This window comes from Canis lupus, chromosome 1 (genome assembly GCF_048164855.1).
Source record: "Canis lupus baileyi chromosome 1, mCanLup2.hap1, whole genome shotgun sequence".
Classification (NCBI taxonomy): domain Eukaryota; kingdom Metazoa; phylum Chordata; class Mammalia; order Carnivora; family Canidae; genus Canis; species Canis lupus.
Genome location: NC_132838.1, coordinates 102,396,744 through 102,415,732, shown reverse-complemented (window position 1 = coordinate 102,415,732; position 18,989 = coordinate 102,396,744). Strand labels below are relative to the sequence as shown.

Below are 18,989 nucleotides of genomic sequence, written 5' to 3'. Positions count from 1 at the left end.
GCATTAACACTAAGATGGTTGGGAGTTTTTGGGGTACCTGGGTGGCTCGGTGGTTGAGCACCTGCCTTCGGCTCAGGTTGGGATCCTGGGTTCCTGGGATCAAGTCCCCGCATCGGGCTCCCTGCAGGGAGCCTGCTTCTCTCTCTGCCTGTGTCTTTGCCTGTGTCTGTGTCTCATGTCTCACATATTTTATAAATAAAATCTTAAAAAAAAAAGATAGTAGGGAGTTTCTTTTTTTTTTTTCTTTTTTCTTTTTTTTTAGTAGGGAGTTTCCTTCTGGAAGTTAGGTTATTGTCAAAAATGTTTTGTTCTTGTCAATTAGTAAGACATTTGTAAACCAAGGGAAATTCATGTCTTGCAGGATTGTGATCTTTATCGGTTAACTGTTTTTCCTTTCCCTTAGCTTTAGGGCAGCCAGGAGTGCTGAGGAAGGTCACAGGTATCCCACCTGGTGGGGGCGGCTCCTCTGCGGGGTGTCAGCTTGTGGTTTGTCCTCAGCTAGCCTTCTTTTAAAAAACATCTCATTTAAATTCAATTTTCTGATATACAGTATAGCTCCCAGTGCTTATCTCATCATGTGCCCTCTTTAGTGCCAGTCATCCAGTCACCCCATCCCCTCACTCTCCTCCCCTTCTGCAACCCTCTGTTTCTCAGAGTTAGGAGTCTCTCTCATGGTCTGTCTTCCTCTCTAATTTTGTATTATGTTAAGTGAAATGAGCAAATCTCAGCTAGCCTTCTGTTCCCTCATCACATCTGATTCAATCAGGGGAGACTGGCCAAGCCCACTCGTGACACAGCATCATAGGAGTCTCAAGGGGACATAGGTCGGACAGCGGTGTGCAGAGAGGGGACAGAGATAAATGTTAGCTCTAAGTGTAATTAGAGAAATCACCAATAAGTCTTATTTCCAAAAAGATAAAAGAGGCCATAAGAATGTACACCACAGTGCTTATAATTATGCTCTTCAGTTACCTCCAAAGACCCCTACTCTTTCCTTAAACTAGTGTGCTGATCACTTGGGGGCACTGTTGCCCCACAGAAGGAAGGATAAAATCTGCTCAAACAAAGACTTTCCCTCAAAAAATAGGGGAAAATAGGATTCCATGGGGGTTGCTGAGTGCCAGGGGGAGGCCAAAAGGTCCCTCACGCCGGGTGGGGGGTCCTCTGTCCATTCTGCCCAGGAAAGACACTTTTAGGTACCTTTCCCCAGAAAAACTCCTTGCACACATGCTCCTAGAAGTGCAAGGAATGCACTTGAAATGGACACGTTTTCTTGAATGTAATTTTGTTAGAGCAAGAAGAGGTGTGGTATGTTCCTGCCCCCTCACCTCTCTAGGGCCTGGGTTGGTGGGCAGGAGGGTCGGTGACACAAAGATATCACCATGGCAGTGCAGGTGAGGTTTATGAGTGTCACTGGTGTGACTTTGTCTTTGACCCTAGCAGCACTGATGTGAGAGGCAATCAGAAAGCCCCAGGGCTCCCTGGCTTGCTCTGTGCAGACTCCAGGTCCCAGCTTCTGCTGGGTGCCCCCAGCCCAGCCAGTGATTTGCTTCCCCTGCTCCTAACCCCAGGGTGGTGCCCCAGGGATGAAGTCCTCCATAGCAATTCACACAACTGTTTTAAAAAATTCCAGTCTATCCTATTTTATTTCATTAAAAATATGCTGGTCATGCATGATAAATGGGATTGATTACACCATCCCTCATATAGACCACCTCCTCTGGAGACAGCTGAAAAACTCTGCTGTTAAAAACACCCATACAGGAGCTAGACTTTTATACCTTGGTCCCTGGCTAAGCCATAACAGTGGTGTGACTTTGGTGAAGGCATGTCAGCTCTTAGTTCTTCCTACATGTAAAATGGGGATGATACTGGGAATGGCACCCACCTCTTCTGCGTGGTGCAGTTGAAAGTATACAGAATAGTGTCTGACCCACGATAATTCCCTTAAAAGACTCAGAAGTATGATGATGAGGATGATGGTACCTAACCAGATTGGCCAGATCAGTTTTGATACCAAGGAATACAATATTTATTTACTTTTATTTATTTCTTAAAGATTTTATTTACTTATTCATGAGAGACACAGAGGGAGGCAGAGATATAGGCAGAGGGAGAAAAAATATGGAACACTTCACGAATTTGAAGTGAAGTGCACATCCTTGCACAAGGGCCATGCTAATCTTCTCTGTATCATTCCAATTTTAGTATATGTGCTGCCAAAGCGAGTACCCAGGAATACAATATTTAATGTTTAAAAACTACTGATGCCTTAGGACTCAATTTCTTCATTGGCGAAGTGAAGACAAAAAAAATGTACTTCCTTCATAAGGGTATGGTGAGAATTATGGAGATGATCCAATCATTCAACAAATCTATTTTTCATCTACCTATCCATCTATCTACACACACATCCACACACCCATCCACTCAACCCTCCATCCATCCATCCACTCACCCACACACACCCATCCACTCAGCCATCCATCCACATATCTATCTTTCTATCACCTTTTTTTTTTTTTTTTTTAGTATCTACTGTGTGCCAGAACTGCTCTATCTCGGTGATACACCTACTAACAAAATTAAAATGCCTGTTTGGGATGCTTGGGTTGCTCAGCGGTTGAATGTCTGCCTTTGGCTCAGGGTGTGATTCTGGAGACCTGGGGTTGAGTCCCCCATTGGGCTCCCTGCATGGAGCCTGCTTCTCCCTCTGCCTTGTCTCTGCCTCTTTCTCTCTATGTGTCTCATGAATAAATTAAAAAAAAATCTTTTCTTTTTTTTAAATGCCTGTCCCTCCTGGGTCTTCCATTCTGCTGGAAGAAGAAAGACTCTTATCCAGTGAATAAGTTAATTATCTAGTATTCTAGAAATTGATAAATGCCGTGAACGAGAGGCACCTGGGTGGCTCAGTGGTTGAGCACCTGCCTTCGGCTCAGGGTGCGATCCCGGGATCTGAGACCGAGTCCTACATCGGGCTCCCTGAGAGGAGCCTGGTTCTCCCTCTGCCTATGTCTCTGCCTCTCTCTCTGTGTGTCTTTCATGAATGAATAAAAAAATCTTTAAAAAAATGTTGTGAATGAAAATAGAGCCCAGCAGTAGGAGGGAATGACATTGGAAGGATATTTTGGTTATATATTTTGGTTAACACTTTCTTCAGGGACTGCCACACTGAGGAGGTGTTAATTAGGCAAAGATACAGGGAGGTGAAGGAGAAACATGTTTTTGAGAGAAGGTATGGCAGGGGCAAAATAGGTGAGCTGGGAACATCCAATCCTTGGAGCACTGGCACAGAGTCTACAATGTGCTCCAGGTGGAGTGGACAGGGTGTCTTATAGGAGATATAACGGGATCTGGGCCATGTAGGGCTTCCCAGATCACTCTAAAATCTTGGCTTTCATCCTGAGTGTGATGTGGAGCCAGTAGAGGATTTTAAGCAGAAGAGTAGCCATTATACGATTGACCTTTTAATAGAATGACTTTGTTGAGATGACAGTAATGGTATAAGAGTAGCAGGTGACAAGCATGGGGGAGGGGAGAGTAAACCTTGTACGGATGATGGCGATTTAGACAAGGAAGACAGTGATGGGGATCGTAAGAGGTGTTCTGATGTCCACCATATTGGAAGAGAAAACCAACAGGATTGGCTTATAATTTATACATACAAAACTATGGTAAGCATGACACCAAAGTTTTCAATATCAAGTAACAAACCACCAAGTTACTATTAATTGAAATGCTGGAAATTGTGGTAGAAGCAGGTAGGGTGGCTCTCCTTAGGATCTCTACAATGGCTCTCTTCAGTTCTCTTTCAGGCATTAGCTGGAAGCTTCCAGAAGGTGTTTTTTTTTTTTCTTAATAAATTTATTTTTTATTGGTGTTCAATTTGCCAACATATAGAATAACACCCAGTGCTCATCCCATCAAGTGCCCCCCTCAGTGCCCTTCACCCAGTCATCCCCACCCCCCACCCACCTCCTCTTCCACCACCCCTAGTTCGTTTCCCAGAGTTAGGAGTCTCTCATGTTCTGTCTCCCTTTCTGATGTTTCCCACTCATTTTCTCTCCTTTCCCCTTTATTCCCTTTCACTATTTTTTATATTCCCCAAATGAATGAGACCATATAATGTTTGTCCTTCTCTGATTGACTTATTTCACTCAGCATAATACCCTCCAGTTCCATCCATGTGGAAGCAAATGGTGGGTATTTGTCGTTTCTAATGGCTGAGTAATATTCCATTGTATACATAAACCACATCCCAGAAGGTGGTTAAATGAGGGAGTCAGCTTCATGGGGGAGGATTGCAATAGCTGTGACTTGAGGAATGCAGTGTTCTGAAAAACAAGAAGTATTTAGATGGAAGGTGAGGCATCTGCATGATTTCCCCAGGGGTCTACAGTTTGCTTAAGACCATGGTAAGAACAGTGTTCATCTACCAATTCTAGTTGTATAGAAAACTTTCACTTTTTAAAAATTAAATTTTTATAGACAGGCCACAAGCCTTCATTTTTCATTCCAGATCTTTACTAATATTTTTTACTAATATGCTTCTTCAAATATTCCCTGAATTTTTTTCTTCTTCTTACAGTACATGCTCACAGTAGAGAATCTGAAACAATAGGAAATCCTCAGGCCCCAGACACACCTCCTGGAAGATGCCCCTGTCTCCCGTTAAAATGCATCGGATTCCACTTCAAAATTTATCGAATTGAGTTGAAATTATCTAGCTGGTATAATGCTATATTCTGTAGACCTTTGACTAAATGTTCATTAATTTTGATCTTGCTTTTTTGGGGAGCCTGGGTGGCTCAGTCAGTTAAGCATCTGCCTTTTGCTCAGGTGATGATCTCAGGGTCCTGGGATCAAGTCCCGAGTTGGGGGCTCCCTGCTCAGTGGGGAGTCTGCTTTTCCCTCTCCTTCGGTACTCGCTCTTTCTCTCTCTCAATTAATAAATAAAATCTTTAAAAATGTTTAATTTCTCTTTTTAAAAGAGGTCAAAGCCATTTTTAAAAGAACATTTCACTTTAAAGATAGAAATAGGGAAGAGCAGAGAAAGGGGCTCAGGAACATATGTATTTTTGAAACTATTCATTTCCTAGGACTGTCATTCCAGGTCTCATAAACTGAGTGGCTTACAAAACAGAAATGTGTTGTCCCACAGTTGGGGAGGCTGGTGTGGGAGGGCCGTGCTCCCTCTGCAGGTGCATGGGGAGGCCTCTGTTCTAGCTTCTGGTGCTCCCTGGACTTGTGGCTCATCTTCATGTGCATGTGTGTACAAATTTTCTCTTTTTGTGAGGATACCATTAGTGCTCAAAGCATACCCTAATGTTCTCATCTTATTTTTTAAAAAAATTTTAGGGTCACCTGGGTGGCTCAGTGGTTGAGTGTCCTTCTTTGACTCAGGGCATGATCCAGGGGTCCTGGGATGGAGTCCTGCATCAGGTTTCCTGCGTGGAGTCTGCTTCTCCTTCTGCCTATGTCTCTGCCTCTCTCTCTCTCTCTTTCTGTGTCTCTCATGAATGGATAAATAAAATCTTTAAAAAATACTTATAAACGGTTTTATTTATTCATTTGACAGGAGAGAGAGAGAAAGCACAAGTAGGGGGAGTGGGAGAGGGAGACAGAGAAGCTGGCTCCCCGCTGAGCAGGGAGCCTGACAAGGACTCCATCCCAGGACCCTGGAATTATGACTCGAGCCTAAGCTGGTGGCTCAACCTACTGTACCACCAGGCGCCCCACGTTCTCACCTTAATTTGACAACCTGAAAAGACTCTACACTTACATAGGGTCACCTATATAGGGACTGTGAATTAGCATTTCAACATGTGGGAGAGGTGGACACGAGTCAACCCAGAGCAGTGAGGAAGGGCTTCACCCAGCCACGTTCAGCTGCGGGAATGTGAGCACAGGGAAGGCAGGCAGCTGCTCAGGCATGGGTGGACTTTCCAGGAGAAGAGAGAGAAGGTATGAAGGGATAGGCCCTGGGAATGTGTTGTGTTGCTTGGTGGTGGATTTACACCAATGGCGAGAGGAAGTGAGAGATGAGGGCAATGAGGAATGATGAAAGAGCAGAAGTACCAAGGCATTTTAGGCACCAGTGGGGTTAAGGCATTACTGAGATCAAGTTGTAGAGAGGGGAGCTCACCTCAGTGTAGGCAGCGACCTGGGAAGGAGCCACTGAGGTAGTTTACAGGAAAAGGTTACTGGAAGGAGGAAGTCAAGACTCAGGAAAATCAGGGTATTTGAGGCATCACTTATGATGATTTTCTTTCAATCTTAAACAATGACAACTACCTAATAACAGCATGTGTGTGTTTAGGCACCACGCAACTAACATGGGAATTAGGACAATTCCACTATCATCTCCTGTTCTACCTTAACTTTCACTCATGATTACTTTACATTTTAATCAGCCACCACTGACAAGCCAGCTCGAGAAGATCTGCCATCAGAGGAAGGAATGTAGAGAGACCAAATGTTGAAAATGTGAACCACCGGAGTGGCAGTTCATGGGGTTTCAGAAAGATATTGATAATTGCTGTGCATCCCTCACGTGTAAAATATCCAAAGGACCATTTGTTTTTGTCATTAAGTTTCCTACCACAGTATTCAGTGACTGGCTGATGCTGAAAGAAATGGAGCTTTATGAAAACACTGGCTTTGTCTTGCATAGCCCTCCAAATGTTAACAGGGTCACAGGCTTCACCCCACTACTTTCGCAATCTGCCACCAGTCTGGTTGCCATGCCTGCAGCTTCTCCTTTTGCAGAAAATCAGGATGGAGTGTCAGGAAGGGGAGGGCCCGTTGTCATGGAGACCTGCAACAGAAAGCCTGACTCTGGCTGAAAATGGAATTCAGTATTTGAGAAAAGGAAGCTTCAGGGTGATTTCTTGAGTAGAGGTAGACCCCCATCCCCGGGGCTCCTGGCATGGATTCCTGACTCTTCATCAGAGACTGGCACCGGAGAGTGTGAGGTGAGCTCCCCCGCAGACAGCTCCTAGGCCCCCTCCTCACTGACTCCCAGGGTGGCTGCTGCTGCCTGAGACTCCACAGACTAAGCTCTCTCTACATCCATAATCTCTCTGCACAGACACCTGAAGCAGGGCTTAGAGGCTACAGGTGTCCTCAGATGGGGACTTCCCTTTCCAATGTCACCTCATCCAGGTGCTTCCACCCCCACCTGCATGGCCACAGACCCTCTCCCCTAGTCTCCTGCCCCTCCACTACCCTTTATTCCCCTTTGAATTTCTGCTGGGCAACCAGAAGAGTGAATTAGTGACAGCACTCCCCAAATAGTCCCCCCAGGGGTTCACTGTTCCCTCAGAATGAAAGCCAAATTTTTCCATGGCCTACTTGGCCCTGCTGGGATCCTCATGGTCCTACTGATTTTATCTCCTCCTCAGTTGCAGCCACACTGGCCTCTGCCTGAGCCTCCAACCCCAGGACCTTTCCACCTGCTGTTCCTTCTACCTCTCCTCACCTGGGTCTTCATGGGGCTCCATCATGTCTCCATTCAGGGCTCAGATAAGAGGTCCTCCTCAAGGAAAATCCCACTCCCCATTACCATCCCCAGAGAACCTCCACACACCTCACACCACACACCCGCCTTATTCCCATTATGATGCTGATGCTTCCTTCATTCCCACACTTGTTTATTGCTTCTCCCACCACTGGAATGGAAACTCCTTGGCCTGTGGTAGAAAGAACGGAGCTAAAGTTCTGGTTTTCTGCTGGTACCAGGCTTGTCACCAGGGAGTGTGAAGGCCCAGAGAACAAAAATAGCCATAAGTGATTTCTTGTCAAAAAAAACCACAATAGCATATTCTGTTTGTTTTTCTCTTTTTGTCAGGGAAATGGGAATCATGGGGACTGATGAGAGGGAGACTGTCAGAGGTTTGAGAATAGGAGAATAGGAGTGCGTGGCTTTTTTATTCATCTTCGTGAATATTTAAATCAGCTGGAATTCAGGGGGGAAGTGGTGTTGGTGAGGGTGATCCCCCACCCCCCACACCTACGAGGAAGAGAGGGATTTCCTGATGGTGTATGTTTCTGTATTTCTGATGTGTTTTCACCTGGGGAGGATCCCTCCCAGGGCCAACCCAGGCCTACGGATAGTGAACAGCTGGCAGGGAGCATGTCTGCATGCGTATGAGCCAGTGCAGAGCCCACACCCACCACGTGCTCTGTCAGGCTGTCCTGGGTGGGCTGATATCCATGGCCCTCACCCTCCAGGGCGGGAACGGGGCACCTCAGGGCAGTCCCGAGGCTCGTGAACCCCCAGAAATGATTCAGAGCGGCCAATCCTAGGCCTGCTCACTCTGCCTCACCCCTTCCTTACCCGCCTCGCCAAGTCTGGAATGCCCAGTCCTGGATGCTCAGACAGGATGGGATGTGGATGTGGGAGACCTATGATCAGGGCCATGCAGGCCAGAGAACTGCTCTCTGAGCCTGGCATTTCCATCTGTCAGATGCAGATCCTCCTAGGCCCTCGCTCCAGCCAGGGTTCCTGGCCTGGCTCTGCCTGTAGGCGAACGGCCCAGGAGATGAGTGAGTGTGAGGTCCAGTGTGCATGGACTCACCCAGCTCAGTCCACCTGGGGCTGCAGGAATCCTACCTGAGCCCTGTGACGGGCCCGAACCCTGAATGTGCTCCATCATTGTCACTCAGGAAACAGCCTTATTAAACTACAGCAAAACCCCAAATAGATATAAACCTGTTTGTTATAAAAGGATCTCATTTATTTTCTCTGCTTTATTGTGGTGGAATGCTTCAGAGTTCATCGAGTACCCACGCAGTCAGTAGATGGCACTCTTGAGTCACAGAAAAGATTTTCTTAGGGTTTTATTTATTTGAGAGAGAGTGATGGGGTGTAGGAGTGGCAGAGGGACAAAGGGAGAGATGGAAGATCAGACTCCAGGCTCAGCACAGAAGCAGGCAGCAGGGCAGAGGGAGGCAGGGTGGAAAGTGGGGGAGGGAGGTGGAGGAGGGAGCCTGAGGCCCAGGGGAGGCAGGGTGAGGGAGGGGTGGTGGGGGCAGGTAGATGAGGCTGGGTCTCTATCCTCTGACCCTGAGATCAGGAACGGAGCTGAAATCTAAGTCCCTGGCTGAACCAACTGAGCCACTTAGGCACCCCTTTAGGATCTTTTTAAAATTAATTTTTAAAAAATTTTTTATTTATTTATGATAGTCACAGAGAGAGAGAGAGAGGCAGAGACATAGGCAGAGGGAGAAGCAGGCTCCATGTACCAGGAGCCTGATGTGGGATTCGATCCCAGGTCTCCAGGATCGCGCCCTGGGCCAAAGGCAGGCGCCAAACCGCTGCGCCACCCAGGGATCCCTTAAAATTAATTTTTAAAAAGATTTTATTTATTTATTCATGAAAGACACAGAGAGAGAGGCAGAGACACAAGCAGGCTCCCTGTGGGGAGCCCGATGCGGGACTTGATCCCAGGACCCTAGGATCATGACCTGAGGCAAAGGCAGATGCTCAACTGATTGAGCCAACCAGGCGTCCCAGGATTTTATTTTTTAAGCAATCTACACTCATGGTGGGGCTTGAACACAACAATGCTGAGATCCAGAGTGGCTCATTCCTCCAACTGAGCCAACCAGGCACCCCCAAACTTTTTCATTGTGAAACAGAATATAGAGAAAGTACACAGGGCAAAATTTAACAATGCAATGAATTATTCAACAGTTGTCACGTATAACCATACCCAAGTCTAGTACATTAACATATTTTGGTATCTCCAAAGACACGTTCATGCTTTCAACCACCACCCTCTCTCTTCCCCCAGAAGATAGACATAATCCAGGCGTCCAACAGTAGAATTTTTTTTAAAAGATTTTATTTATTTACTCATGAGAGACACACAGGAGAGAGAGGCAGAGAGACACAGGCAGAAGGAGAAGCAGGCCCCTTGCAGGAAGCCTGATGTGGGACTCGATCTGGGACAGGGGATCACACCCTGAGCGGAAGGCAGAAAGTCAACCCCAAGCCACCCAGCCTTCCCATAGAATTTTGTTTTACTGTTTCTGGACTTTCTTTCTTTTTAAATATTTAATTTATTTATTTGAGAGAAAGAGAGAGCATGGAAGGGGTGGAGGAGCAGAGGCAGAGGGAGAAGGCCACTCTTCGCTGTGCAGGAGCCCGATTTGGGGCTTGATCCCAGGACCCTGAGATCATGACCTGAGCAGAAGACAGATGTTTCACTGACTGAGCCACCCAGGCACCCCCGTTTTTGGACTTTCTATACATGGATTCATACATTAGATGTTCTTGGATGTCTTATTCACCAAATTTGTGAGATTTAATTGTGTTGTATGCAAGTGTCACATGGTCATTTTTACTGCTTTTTTTGGGTGAATTTTTCTTGTATTCCTATGTTAAAGGACATCTGTGTGGTTTATGTTTTGTCGCTGCTGTGAGCCTGATGTGTGTCACGGAGTTCACATCCATGTGTTACCACTAAACACACATAGGAGTAGAAGTGCTTTGTCATAGCATCTGTATAAGTTAAACATAGATCCTGCCAAGTTTATTGCTATGGGTGACTAATTTACATTCCCTGCATCAGTGAATGAACATTGCCATATATCCTTCATTCCAAAATGTGGCTGGAAGTGTCATTTTGATGTTCACTGCAGGTGAGGGTTTGTGGTAATTTCTCATGATTTTTCTTTTGCATTTTCCTGAGTGTTAACAAATTTGGGTTTTTCATATATGGAATGTCTGCTCAATATCCCTTTTCTGATGTGCTAGTTTCAATTTCTTTCCTAGTGTTTTCCACTGAAAAATTTTTTTCCTCTCCTTGCTTTATACAAATTACTTCTGTACTCAGGATAGGAGCTATTTTTCAAATGTATGCATTGCAAATAATTTCCCATGCCATACCTTAAATTTTCATTTCTCCTTTTTGGTTAGAGTACTTAGTGTTAATGTAGCAAAATTTACCAATTGCACTGGGTTAGAGGTTTACATATAGCCCAGAGCATGGATCTTGTATGGTCCTCCAAGAGTTGTTTTTTTGTTATTACCTCACCTTTACTCTTTCCTTTAGAGGAAACTTAAGTTTGAGACCACAATGAGATGTCACCTCACTCCTGTCAGAATGGTTTAATCCAAAGGCAAGAGACAGGGGCACCTGGATAGCTCAATGGTTGAGCATCCGCCTTTGGCTCAGGTCATGATCCAGGGGTCCTGGGATTGAGTCCCATATCGAGATCCCCACAGGGAACCTGCTTCTCCCTCTGCCTATGTCTCTGCCTCTCTCTGTGTCTCTCATGAATAAATAAATAAAATCCTTAAAAAAAAGACAAGAAACAACAGATGGAGAAATAGGAACATTTGCGCAGTGTTGGTGGAAATGCAAGCTGGTGCAGCCACTGTGGAAAACAGTATGGAGATTCCTCAAAAAGTTAAAAACAGAGCTACCATATGACCTGGCAATTCCTTTGTTGGGTATTGACTGGAAGAAAATGAAAACACTAATTCAAAAAGACACACACACCCCTTTGTTTATTGCAGCATTATTTACAGTAGCCAATATATGGAACTGAGGTCCATTGGTAGATAATAAAGAAGATGTGGTGTGTGTACACAATGAAATATTCTTTGGCCATAAAAAGGAATTTCTTGCCATTTGTGAAAACATGGATGGAACTAGGGGGCATTATGTTGGTGAAATAAGTCATATAGAGAAAAACAAATACCATATGATTTCACTTATATGTGGAATCTGAAAAAAAAAAACAAAAATAAAAAGCAAACACACTTAAACAGAATAAAGTGGTGGTTACCAGAGGAAAGGCGGGTGGTGAGGGTGAAATAGGTGAAGGGGATTAAGAGGTACAGTTATAAAAGATATAAGTCTCAAGGATTAGAAATACGGCATAGAGAAGAGAATAAAGGTTAATAATGTAATAACGTGTGCTGATGGATGGTGACTACACTTACCTTGGTGAGCACTGCATAATGTACAGAACTGTTGAAACACTACATTGTACACCTGAAAGTAATATAATATTGTGTGTTAACTACACTTCAACTAAAAAAGAAAAAGACTCGAGGAAAACATGCCAGACTGCAAATAGGGGAGATTGCAGCACATTTGAAGTAAATGTCATTTTTGTTTTTTTGCTTTGTGATTGTATTTTTCCAGTTTTCTTCAAGGAAAATGTTTTTTGTTTTCAGGAAGAAAAGTATGTTAGTCAGTTTACTTAAAAAAGTAAATGAATTTCATATATTAAAAAAAGGAATAGTGTGGGACTGAGAAAAATTCTTTTTTTTCCCTCTTCATCGTTGTGAATTGGACTAGAGCCATTTACTGAAAACACTATTCTTTCTTCATTTTTCTGCCAATGTCCTTTTTTCCCTATAAGTTAAACAAACGTGTATATGCCTTGGTGCTCTGTTGGTGAAGCATCTGCCTTGGGCTCAGATCATGATCCCGGGGTCCTGGGATTGAGTCCCACATCAGGCTCCCTGCTCTAAGTGGAGTCTGCTTCTCCCTCTGCTCCTCACCTTGCTCATGCTCTCTCTCTCTCTCAAATAAATAAATACAATCTTTTTTTAAAAAAGGGAAACTTAAAATTATTGACCACTCAAATTTATACCATGCTCCTGTCTGTGTCATTCTTCTTTCATGCTTCTTTTTCATTTAATTTTTAATAAAAATGTATATATTTAAGCAAACTTCCAGCACTGGATACAGTATTAAAAGTGTAGCCCACTCTTCAGGAGATCTCCAGACTTTTCTACCTCATATAAGTGCAGCTTTGTCCCCGCTGACCAGCCTCTCCCCATCCCCACCCCTGGCAATCACCGTTCCACTCTCTGCTTCTAAGTACTGGACTGAGATTACACGATCTTTTTTGAGAAAGCTTTGCCTTCATTTCTTTGGGGCCAACTCACCAATCAAAAAAGGTACTTTCTATAGAAAGGGCTTTTGAACATCACTGATAGACTCCACTCCCCTCATTGTCTTTGGACAGACCGAAGGCCAAAGGGTAACCATGTGCTGTCTCAAGGTCATATGTCTCAAGGTCAAAAGCAGGCCTGACTAACTCTCCTGGTCTGCCTGGCACTGATAAGTTTCTGGGATGCAGGATTTCCAGTCCTAAAATCGGGACAGTCTTGGGAAAGCTGGGATGGGCTGGTCACTGACAACTTGGAGGGGCCCTGTCTTTGTGTGGCCAATGCTTATTTTTGTCTGTGTTCACGCATGATTACAGGGTGGTTTTATTTCTGCCTCACCATTTCATGGTCGCAGAATGGCCTTATCTGAGGTCCCCACTCCAGGAAATTGCAGGTGTCCCACGGGAGAGTATCAAGCCTGTCCAGTCACTGTGGGCTTCCTCCTTCACATCCTTGAGCTCTTTCTGGACCACCACAGCTGGGACTCCTCTGTCCACTCCACAAACGGGAAACATGATTCTCAGGAAGGCTCCAGAGCTGGTCCATCATGTAGTTGGACCATCTTCACACACCCAGACCCTGAATCTCCACCTGCAATAATCTGCCTGCCCTGAGCAGCCCAGATTCTAGGGGGAGGGAGCCATCCCTTTACACCAAACTTTTCCTCTAATGGCTCTGAGAGATCTGTAAAGTTTGTTTTTCCAGAATTGCAGTCCAACCTTTGCTAATGAGCATCCCCAGGTGGTGCCCAGTAGCCTCCAGAGACCACGGGGGAAGGAGCTCCCAATTACTCATCTTTCTCTGCTTCTTCAGTTCTCCCCCTGCCTTGGCTCCACTGATCCCCACCGAGCTTTCCAGAAACTCTGTGGGAGACTGAAGAAAAAGATACAGACAGAGGGAGACAAGATGTGTGTATTCTCAGGGAAACTGCTTGGGTAGGTGCTAGGGACCAAGATGTGGTACATGGGCTCCTTGGAATGATTTTTTTTGTTCTCCCCAAAGTGTGAGGGCAGCTGGATTCCTGCCTGTGTGTGGTCTCTTCATGGAAAGAAGGGGTGGAGTTCCTGGATCAGACTCTGCTGGAACCTGGTGTGTGGCTGGATATGGGAGAAGAGGATGTGTAACCTGATACAGCTTCATCTACCTATCCACCCTTCCATCTACCCTTCCTTCCTTCCTTCCTTCCTTCCTTCCTTCCTTCCTTCCTTCCATCTATCCACCCATCCATCTGTCCATCCATCCATCCATCCATCCATCCATCCATCCATCCTATTACCTCTGCCTGGCATGCTCTTCCCTCTTCCTCTTGGCCATGCTAATCAGGTCACTTTTCCTCCCAACGCTCTTCCCTCATTTCCTTAGGAAGCATTTTAATCTCCTCATGTCAGAAACTCAAATTCCTACAAGTGCTAGGCAGATACTATATCATTCCTACTGTGCTTTATCCTAGTTTCAGACATGTCCTCTCTCATGCCTTCAAATGGCAGTGTTCAATTTGGGTGTCAGGTTGAAGGAGGAGATGAAGGTATACAACATATTTTCTTCCCCATTAAAAAAAAATGGTAGCCACTGTTCTCTCCTTCACGGACACATACCTAAATATTCCCATATAATTACTACCTCAATCAAACTCACTTCCACACTTCTAGTCTAACAATATATTAGAAATATGTGTATATATATGTATATCAGTATAGTTTCCTTATTCTTTTTGCTTCTGCAGAGTGTTCTTGTCATGGATGGGCCACAATTTCTTTACCTGGTCCCGTATTTTTATTTTTATTTTTATTTTTTTTTAAATGTTTATTTATTTATGATAGTCACAGAGAGAGAGAGAGAGGCAGAGACACAGGCAGAGGGAGAAGCAGGCTCCATGCACCGGGAGCCCGACGTGGGATTCGATCCCGGGTCTCCAGGATCGCGCCCTGGGCCAAAGGCAGGCGCCAAACCGCTGCGCCACCCAGGGATCCCTGGTCCCGTATTTTTAGATCTGGAGATAGTTTTCCATCTTCTGGAATACAACCCAGCATTTATGTTTTTAAAAATGCATTTGAGGGGGACACCTGGGTGGCTCAGCATTGAGCATCTGCCTTCAGCTCAGGGTGTGATCCCTGGGTCTGAGATCGAGTCTCACACTGGGCTCCTTGTGGGGAGCCTGCTTCTCTCGCTGCTTATGTTTCTGCCTCTCTGTCTTTCATGAATAAATAAATAAAATCTTTAAAAAATGTTTGAGGGGCACCTGCCTGGCTCAGTCAGAGGAGCCTGTGATTATTTTTTTTTTGAGCCTGTGATTCTTGATTTCAGGGTTGTGAGTTTGAGCCCCATGTTGGGTGTACAGATGGCTTAAGTAAATAAATGAATAAATTAAAAAAATTAATGTGTTGGAAAATAATCCTTTTGATCTCAGTTTGCACATGTGACCCACTGGCACAATAAACTCCCAGAAGTTGCAGATCTTGGAAAAGGGTACAGGCAGATATAATTTCAGGGACAGGAGCACAGTGGGAACAGGGTGTTAGCATTTAGTGTACTAGTGTTACTTTTCAAATTTTTCTTTAGTCTACCAACTCCTTGAGCATGGGCATTGTTTTTTGTTGTTGTTGTATTTTCATTCCCCACTGTAATTTCATTGCCTGGGATAGAGTCTGGACCAGTTAGAAGCTGCTCTGATGTGTTTGTTGAACTGATGAACAGATGCATTAAAGAAACAACGAGTGAACCCATTCATAAGTGGATTCATGAGTCAATGACTCAGTTATAAATGAACGAATGAAAGAACCTAATAAACAAAGGTAGAGAATCAGTGAATGAAAGACCCAATCCTTTCCCTGATCCATCAATCCGCAAATATAACAAATGGATGGCTATTCTATCTGGATGGGTCCATGAGTGCTTCTGAATGGTACCATGCATCAAGCAACCATTCTTCAGCAAGGGCCATAGAGATACAGGGATGAAGGGGTAAGAGTTTGTGCAGCAGTGCCCAGGAACACAGGAGTGTTGGTGCCTTGAAAGAGTCCAACATTATTTATAAAAAGCTGCCAGTTTCTCAACGACCTCTCAAGATTATCCATATTTTCCCACCCAGCTGGAGTTTCGGAAGGGCATGGGCAGCCAAAACAGCACAGAGGAGGTCTACTTCATTCTGCTTGGGCTCTCCCAGTACCCATGGGCTCAAACCATCTTCCTCTGCCTGATCTTCCTGTCCTATATCATCAATCTTTTCGGGAACAGCCTCATCCTGCTCCTGATCTGCTATGATTGATCCCCGGCTCCACACGCCCATGTACTTCTTCCTCTTCAACTTCTTCCTCTTCCATGTACTTCCTTCCTGGACGTGTGCTACACCATATCCAGCATGCCCCAGATCCTCATCAAATGCCTGGTGACCATTCACATCATCTCGCTAGGTTGATGCTTGGCCCGGATGGCTGTGGGACTTTATCTGGGTGTAGTGGAGTGTCTCCTGATGGCCACCGTGGCCTATGATCACTGTGTGGCCATTGTTGACCCCCTGTGCTATTCCAGGCATATGGGGCCCTGGCTTTGCAGTCTGTTGGCTGGGACCTCATGGTCTGTGGTGTTCCTGCTGACCACGGTCCCTGTGCTGACCATGCCCTTGGAGTTCTGTGTTCACCAGGTCATCAATCACTTATCGTGCGAGCTCCTGGCCCTGCTCAAGCTTGCCTGCTCTCACCTGCAGTTCTATGAGTCACTCATGGTGGGCACCAGTGCCCTGACCCTGCTGGCTCCTTTTGCCTTCATCGTGGCCTCCTACAGAAGGATCTTAGTGTCTGTGCTGCGGCTGCGGTCTGCAGGGGGCCATGCCAAGGCCTTTTCCACATGTGGGTCTCACCTCACAGTGGTGGCCCTCTTCTATGGCACGGCCATCTTCATGTATATGATGCCTCAGGACAAGATCATCCATGACTGAGATAAGATAATCTCCATGTCCTATGGCGTCCTCACCCCCCATGATGAACCACCTCCTCTACAGCCTGTGTAACAAGGACATGGAAGGTGCCTTCAGGAGGCTCTTGGGGGAAAAGGCTGATTTCTAAGATGTGGGGCTGAGGAGGGAAGAAATAAATTGGTATTCTGGATTGCCTTGTTGGGGCTGTAAACTTTGAGTTACTTCTTTGCAATCATTCTGTGTGTATTACACACACACACACAAACACACACATGAACTCATATTTTAAAAAAATATTTCATCTGAGGAAGTGAAGGAAGAGCCAATTAGGATCAGTGTGTGTGTGTGAGTGTGAATGAGTGTGTGTGTGTGTGTGTGTGAGAGAGAGAGAGAGAGAGAGAAAGAGAGAGAGAGAGATAGATGTGGACACAAAAGAGATTGTCCCATAAATTCTCAATAGCTGAAGGGGAAGAGGGATGGGTGGCTGTTGTCTGACTCTTGGGGCTGGTTCAGGACACGATGGCCAGCCTCCAACAAGAGCTGCGTCTAGCAGCTTCTGTGGCCTTAGGAGCTCCTCCAGGAAGCTGCACACCATGGGCTTGTTCCAGGGGTGCAGTGCTACTGCCTTGGGGCCCTGCCACTATACTTTCTAGCCTGGGCTGTGTCTTTCTGGCCAGCATTGTGAAAGGGCTGGGATTATACCTACTTACAACCTCATGGATTAAATAGATGCTGGAAAAGACGTGGGGCTTTGGGATCAGAGACAGAGAATGATAGGACTCATGGCTGAAATTGTAGGTGCCAACGTTTTATGTTCATTTGCTTTGGTTCTCCACATCCTCTGTGTCCCCCAGGGGCAAGAGCAAAGGGCTTGTGGTGGAGAGCTGCCTGTGCATGGGTTGTGCTGCAGGACAGGGACCCTGGGTTTGCAGGGTTTACTCTTGTATGGTTGGTGGAAGTGTCTGCTCTTTGTGTAGGAGATACCTCTCACACCGCAAGGTTTCGCACAGCAAACACAGCCCTGACAAGTGGCTGGGTGGGGTGGAGTAGTCAGGTTTGCACTGCTGGCATATCCAGCAGGCATGTGGAATGCTCCAGTGTGGTCCTGTTGGGCAAAAGGGAGCACAGAAGCACCTAGAGTCACAGATTATGGGTTCAGCGACAGCTAAGGGAGGCAGGTGATGCTCATACACACAGGGGTGACCTCAGGCATATGTACAGAATGAGGTGAGGTCGAGGAGCCCCATTGTTTTATAAAGAAGAAGAGAAGCCCCAACTGTGGGGTGGGATGTGCCTACAGCCGCATATCAAGTCGGCTTGTGTGTTTCTTTCGTCACTCAGGTCACGTGGTACCTGCCGTGTGACAGGAGCCAGGCTGGGTAGGAGGAAAGAAAAAAAAGGACATGGGGTAGGAGACGGAGATCAAGACCTTCCAGTGGAGGCAGATTCTCGGGAAGGAATGGAAGGTCACACAGAGGAAGCCCAAAGGATTTGGGAAGCAGGAGGCTGCGGATGTGCAGATGCTGACCAAGGGAGCCAGAGAGGCAGTGAGAAACGAATCAGAAATGCGGTGCCAGGGGACAGACAGAGGTGTCCAGAAGGACTCTGGGAGCAGGAAAGCAAGTGTAAAAGGCAGAAATATGGTGATAGGGAGGGATAGGCTCCTGGGAAGGGGGTCAGGGAGACTTGAGAGAGAGAGCATTACTTGGAGAGACCTGGAGAAAAAACATAGCAACAGACGGACAGGGGACAGACAGACAATGGAATGACAAAGACAAAGGGGCAAGTGAAGCTTTCTTGGCAGTCTGCCCTCAATCCCCACATGCAGAGAGGAAGGCAGGGGAGTCTGTGCTTCTGTGTCAAGGGCTCCCCACCAAAGCCTTCCTAGTGACTGCCCCTCTGGGTTCCCAGTGGGGCCCATTCTGGTACCCAGTGCCCGACCTGGGGCACATGGTTGGGCGGGGTGTCTGGTGGTAGCTTGTGATGAGGTTCCCCGAGGACCAGTTTAGAAGGCTTGAACTCTGCCTATGATGAGGCCAGGGTGGATCCTACCCCCATCCCAGCCTCTGAGCCCCAGGCCCAGGGATCTTGGACACACTGCCCCCCAGATGGTATTGGGGAACCATCTGACCACCCTGCTCTGAGGATGTGGAATTGCCA

The 18,989-nt window shown here is 46.0% G+C and overlaps 1 protein-coding gene and 1 pseudogene across 2 annotated transcripts in view; one reads left to right on the top strand and one right to left on the bottom strand.

The window, feature by feature from the left end:
• Positions 1-2,118: 2,118 nt before the first annotated feature.
• On the bottom strand, positions 2,119-2,232 carry LOC140608775 (U6 spliceosomal RNA; annotated as a pseudogene).
• A 4,558-nt stretch (positions 2,233-6,790) lies between these two features.
• LOC140642588 (olfactory receptor 6Z7-like) overlaps positions 6,791-18,989 on the top strand; it is a 37,338-nt gene continuing 25,139 nt past the window's right edge. Inside the window, exons 1-2 of one of the 2 annotated variants that reach the window (XR_012039032.1) lie at positions 6,791-6,974; positions 7,404-7,804. The gene's annotated coding sequence lies outside the window, so the exon portion shown is untranslated. Of the gene's footprint in view, positions 6,975-7,403; positions 7,805-18,989 lie in introns of those variants that run through there. The other variant, XM_072843376.1, reaches the window with a different exon arrangement.